Source organism: Oncorhynchus nerka, linkage group LG15 (assembly GCF_034236695.1).
Source record: "Oncorhynchus nerka isolate Pitt River linkage group LG15, Oner_Uvic_2.0, whole genome shotgun sequence".
Taxonomy (NCBI): Eukaryota; Metazoa; Chordata; class Actinopteri; order Salmoniformes; family Salmonidae; genus Oncorhynchus; species Oncorhynchus nerka.
Window position 1 is genome coordinate 29,786,665 of NC_088410.1, and position 6,234 is coordinate 29,792,898.

Here is a 6,234-nt window from a genome sequence, read left to right on the forward strand (position 1 = left end):
AGTTTGCTTGTTTATGTTTTTTCCTTCTCTCTTTTGCGTAAGAGAGTTTGTAAATGTGGCTACTGTAGTAGTCATTCCACATTCCGAGGCAAGATCATACGTTATATTGTACATGTTAAACAGATATGCACAAGAAAGTGTGTCGGAGGATATATACAGTATACACTGAGTGTACAAAACATGAGGAACACTTTCCTAATATTGAGTTGCACCCCCTTTTTACCATCAGAACAGCCTTAATTCGTTGGGGCGTGGACTCTACAAGGTGTCGAAAGCGTTCCACATGGATGCTGGCCCCTGTTGATCTAATGCTTCCCACAGTTGTGTCAAGTTGTCTGGATGTCCTTTGGGTGGTGGACCATTGTTGATACACACAGGACACTGTTGAGTGTTAAAAAACCCAGCAGCGTTGCAGTTCTTGACACACTCAAACCGGTGCGCCTGGCACCAACTACCATACTCGCCTGGCACCTACTACCACCTACTACTATTCACCAGGTCAGTCTATGTCATGGAAAGAGCAGGTGTCCTTAATGTTTTGTACACTCAGTGAATATAGTGCGTTATATTGTACCTAGAATAATAGTGACAATATCAAAACTGTGAAATAACACATGGAATCATGTAGTAACCAGAAAAGTGTTAAACAGCCTTTGCCTTGATAACAGCTTTGCACACTCTTGGCATTCTCTCAACCAGCTTCATGAGGTAGTCACCTGGAATGCATTTAATTTAACAGGTCTGCCTTGATAAAAGTTCATTTGTGGAATATAGGTGTGTCCAAACTTTTGACTGCTACTGTATATATTTATACAGTGCCTTGCGAAAGTATTCAACCCCCTTGGCATTTTTCCTATTTTGTTGCATTACAACCTGTAATTTAAATGGATTTTTTGGGGGATTTCATGGAATGGACATACACAAAATAGTCCAAATTGGTGACGTGAAATAAAAAAAATTACTTGTTTCAAAAATAAATGAAAAAATTGAAAAGTAGTGTGTGTGTGTATATGTATTCGCCTCCTTTGCTATGAAGCCCCTAAATAAGATCTGGTGCAACCAATTACCTTCAGAAGGCACATAATTACTTAAATAAAGTTCCCCTGTGTGCAATCTAAGTGTCACATGATCTGTCACATGATCTCAGTATATATACACCTGTTCTGAAAGGCCCCAGAGTCTGCAACACCACTGAGCAAGCGGCACCATGAAGACCAAGGAGCTCTCCAAACAGGTCAGGGACAAAGTTGTGGAGAAGTACAGATCAGGGTTTGGTTATAAAAAATATCTGAAACTTTGAACATCCCACGGAGCACCATTAAAGACATTATTAAAAAATGGAAAGAATATGGCACCACAACAAACCTGACAAGAGAGGGCCGCCCACCAAAACTCACAGACCAAGGAAGGAGGGCATTAATCAGAGAGGCAACAAAGAGACCAAAGATAACCCTGAAGGAGCTGCAAAGCTCCACAGCGGAGATTGAAGTATCTGTCCATAGGACCACTTTAAGCCATACACTCCACAGTCCTGGGCTTTAGGGAAGAGTGACCTGAAAAAAAGCCATTGCTTAAAGGCATGTGGGAGAATCCCCAAACATATGGACGAAGGTACTCTGGTCAGATGAGACTAAAATTGAGCTTTTTGGCTGTCTAGGAAAACGCTATGTCTGGCGCAAACCCAACACCTCTCATCACCCAGAGAACACCATCGACACAGTAAAGCATGGTGGTGGCAGCATCATGCTGCAGGGAAGTTTGTCATCGACAGGGACTGGGAAACTGGCCTGAATTGAAGGAATGATGGATGGCGCTAAATACAGGGAAATTCTTGAGGAAAACCTGTTTCAGTCTTCCAGAGATTTGAGACTGGGACGGAGGTTCACCTACCCCAAGAGACTTGCAGCTGTAATTGCAGCAAAAGGTGGCTCTACAAAGTATGGACTTTGGGGGGGTGAATAGTTATGCACGCTCAAGTTATTGTTTCACAATAAAAAATATTTTGTATCTTCAAAGTGGTAGGCATGTTGTGTAAATCATATCATACAACCCCCCCCAAATCTATTTTAATTCCAAGTTGTAAGGTAACAAAAGAGGAAAAATTCCAGGGGGGGTGGATACTTTCGCAAGCCACTGAACATACGCTCCGAGTATCAAAGTAACTGTATAGATTTGTTTAGAGTCATTGTATTCACATTTGGAATATTTTAATGTGTCTTTAACTATTGCTGCAACATCTATTGTATATCGTAGAGGGTTGAGTAAAAAGTACTTTGTCGTTTTGTATTCAAATGTATGTAAATGATATGAATAAATATGCTTGTACATGTTTCATGTTTTTTTGGTTGGTGCATCATAGTGTTATCATGTTTTTCAGCCCTGACAAGTCATAATATAGGTCATATTTTACGTTTGGGTCGTCAATCAGGCAAGATCAGACACAACCTTCATCATGACTAGGGTAGTGTCCCAAACACCACCCTATTCCCTATGTAGCGCACTACTTTTGAACAGGGCCCGCTCCACTGTTCTAGACTACATGTTCAATAGTGGGTTTCTCTGTTGAACTTCCATCAACTGCACTTCTAGTCTGGTAGGCTCCAACCATTTGAGGTGTTGTGTGCACAAATTCTTAGCTGTTACCCCCAAAAAGTGGCGGGAGAACGCTTTGTTGTTTAAGTCCCAGATTGCCCCTTTAAATCATATCTTTAGGTGAGGTGAACTTTTACCTCCTGTAAACATCTTCAGAGAACTACCTCAAACGTTACAATCAGCCACGCACCGGCCTGTTTTCCACAACCATTCTCAAGCAAAGATCTGGTGACAGTTCACAGTGAGGTATTGTCACGCAGCCTGGTGCAATGGAGCGTTATGGTAGATCAGATGATGGGGAATGAAATGGTGCTGCTCTCTGTCTCTCTAACCCCTAGGCTGCTGCTTCCATCTGCACACACAGCCCCTGCAGACGGGCCGGGGAACACCCGACTGGGGCCGCAATGGAGACGTACTGTCAAGCGACTGACTGAGTCTCTCAGTTTTCAGAATGTGTCGTTTTGAACTGGAGGTGGTCCTAAGGTCAGAGGTGAGAGCAAGGTCATTGGTGATGTGTGTTAAAATATAGAGTGATGGTAGTTTTGTTGCTGGCTGGAGGTAAAGTAATTGATTGTGTTTACACAACGTTATTGTCATTTAAACGGCCTTTTGTCATGGAGAGCAAAGTATATACTGTAAAAAATTACGCACACACACACCCACTGTCCAGTCCATACCACAGCTGAAATAACGCTTGCTTCTAGAACACTGCCTCTAATTCCTAGCCCTGCCCTCCTCGCTCTCCTCAGCCTCGTCCCTATTGGCTGTTACTGGCCACCAGCCCACCTGCCCCCACCACACTCCCCGGCGCTCCCCTTAATGTGACTGGTCCGTGGAATGATGGATCACCCCTTGTCACTTCCCTCTTCTCGTCCAATCAAGCACCAGCCCGTGGAAATTGATTGTTCTAATTTGCTCTCATTATTATGATGATATTAAGCACAATATACAGACACAGCTCACTGTCAGATCTGTCCAGGGCTGTCATTAGTTACAGAGGCTGCTGGGAAGGGGTCTCGGAGGGGCTTTTTTCAGAGAGCGGTGGTGGAGAGTGAGTGGAGGGAAACAGGGTAGATTTGAAGGAAAGTGTTCTTAATAAGATTTGCTATGCACACACACACACACACACACACACACACACACACACACACACACACACACACACACACACACAGGAGAACAGACACACAGGCAAGCACTCACGCAGACATGCACCAGTATGCGAACACACGCACACCCCCTTTCAGAGGTGATGTAGCATCTAATTATGTTCAGTACAGTGCTTCTCCGAAGAGAGAAGAGGATATGATTAAGTCCTATCATGTCAAGAACAAGGTGTTCACACACTGCCACATCTACGGGAAATGGGAAGTGGCCTAGTCTTCAAATGCAGAATCAGTTTGCATGTCTGTACACTTGCACTTAGGTAAATAGCAGCCTACAGTATGTCTCTCTATGTTTACAAGTGGAATACGTTGCCTGTCTCTAAACAGACTGTCCTTCATCCCAACAGGACAGAGTGATGTAGCTACAGAGCTAACACATCATTATCATATCTACCCCTCCTGCTCACTCCATTCTGACCAGTTGATTGGACATTTGGTCACTTTGGTTCCTCTTAAACCTTTCAATGTACATTAGACATATAGCTAGTTGTCTATGACATATTAGACCCTCACGCACTTCTACAGATGCACCACTGAGGGCATTCTGTCGGGCTGTATCACCGACTGGTACGGCAACTGCACCGTCCGCAACCGCAGGGCTCTCCAGACCAGAGGGTGGTGCGGTCAGCCCAACGCATCACCGGGGCACACTGCCTGCCCTTCAGGACATCTACAGCCCTCAGTGTCACAGGAAGGCCAAGAAGATCATCTAGGACCTCAGCCACCCGAGCCACGGACAGTTCACCCCGCTACCGTCTAGAAGGTGAACAGGTGCATTAAAGCTGGGACCGACACACTGAAAAACAGCTTCTATCTCCAGGCCATTAGACTGTTAAAGTCACCACTATCTTTAGTCACTGTTCTACCCGGCACCACCTGGCACTCTAACCCTGCATCTTAGAGACTTCTTCCCTATGTACAGTGCCTTCGGAAAGTATTCAGACCCCTTGACTTTTTCCATATTTTGTTACGTTACAGCCTTATTCTAAAAATGTATTAAATAAATAAAAATCCCTGGCAATCTACACACAATACCCCATAATAACAATTAACAGAAATACCTTATTTACGTAAGTATTCAGACCCTTTGAGCTCAGGTGCATCCTGTTCCGCTGTACATCCTTGAGATGTTTATACAATCCACCTGCGGTAAATTCAATTGATTGGACATGATTTGGAAAGGCACGCACCTGTCTATACAAGGTAGAGCTCCGAGACAGGATTGTGTCGAGGCACAGATCTGGGGAAGTTGACCAAAACATGTCTGCAGCAATGAAGGTTCCCAAGAACACAGTGACCTCCATCAATCTTATATGGAAGAAGTTTGGAACCACCAAGACTCTTCCTAGAGCTGGCCGCGCGGCCAAACTGAGCAATTGGGGGACAAGAGCCTTGGTCAGGGAGGTGACCAAGAACCCGATGGTCACACTGACAGAGCTCTAGAGTTCCTCTGTGGAGATGGGAGAACCTTCCAGAAGGACAACCATCTCTGCAGCACTCCACCAATGAGGCCTTTTGGTAGAGTGGCCAGACGAAAGCCACTCCTCAGTAAATTGCACATGACAGCCTGCTTGGAGTTTGCCAAAAGTCACCTAAAGACTCAGACCACGAGAAACAATATTATCTGGTCTGATGAACCCAAGATTGAACTCTTTGGTCTGAATGCCAAGCGTCACGTCTGGAAGAAACCTGGCACCATCCCTTCGGTGAAGCATGGTGGTGGCAGCATCATGCTGTGGGGATGTTTTTCAGCGGCAGGGACCGGGAGACTAGTCAGGATTGAGGGAAAGATGAACGGAGCAAAGTACAGAGAGATCCTTGATGGAAACCTGCTCCAGAGCACTCAGTACCTCAGACTGGGGCGAAGGTTCACCTTCCAACAGGACAACAGTCCTAATTACACAGCCAAGACAACACAGGATTGGCTTCGGGACAAGTCTCTGAATGTCCTTGAGTGGCCCAGCCAGAGCCTGGACTTAAACCCGATCTAACATCTCTGGAGAGACCAGAAAATAGCTGTGCAGCAACACTCCCTATCCAATCAGAGAGAGGATCTGTAGAGAAGAATGGGAGAAACTCCCCAAATACAGGTGTGCCAAGCTTGTAGCGTCATACCCAAGAAGACCCGAGACCGCAATCGCTGTCAAAGGTGCTTCAACAAAGTACTGAGTAAAGGGTCTGAATACTTTATATTCCCGTTTTTATTTTGTATAAATTAGCAAGAATTTATAAAGTCCTGTTTTTGCTTTGTCGTTATAGGGTATTGTGTGCAGATTGATTGGGGAAAAAAAGATTGGATCAATTTTAGAATATATCTGTAACCTAACAAAATGTGGAAAGGTCAAGGGGTCTGAATACTTTCCGAAGGCATGGTACATAGAGTAATTGAAGACTGGTCAATTGAATAATGTTTACATAATGTTTTACTCACTTTATATGTATATACAGTATTCTAGTCATGGCTCTATCCTATATA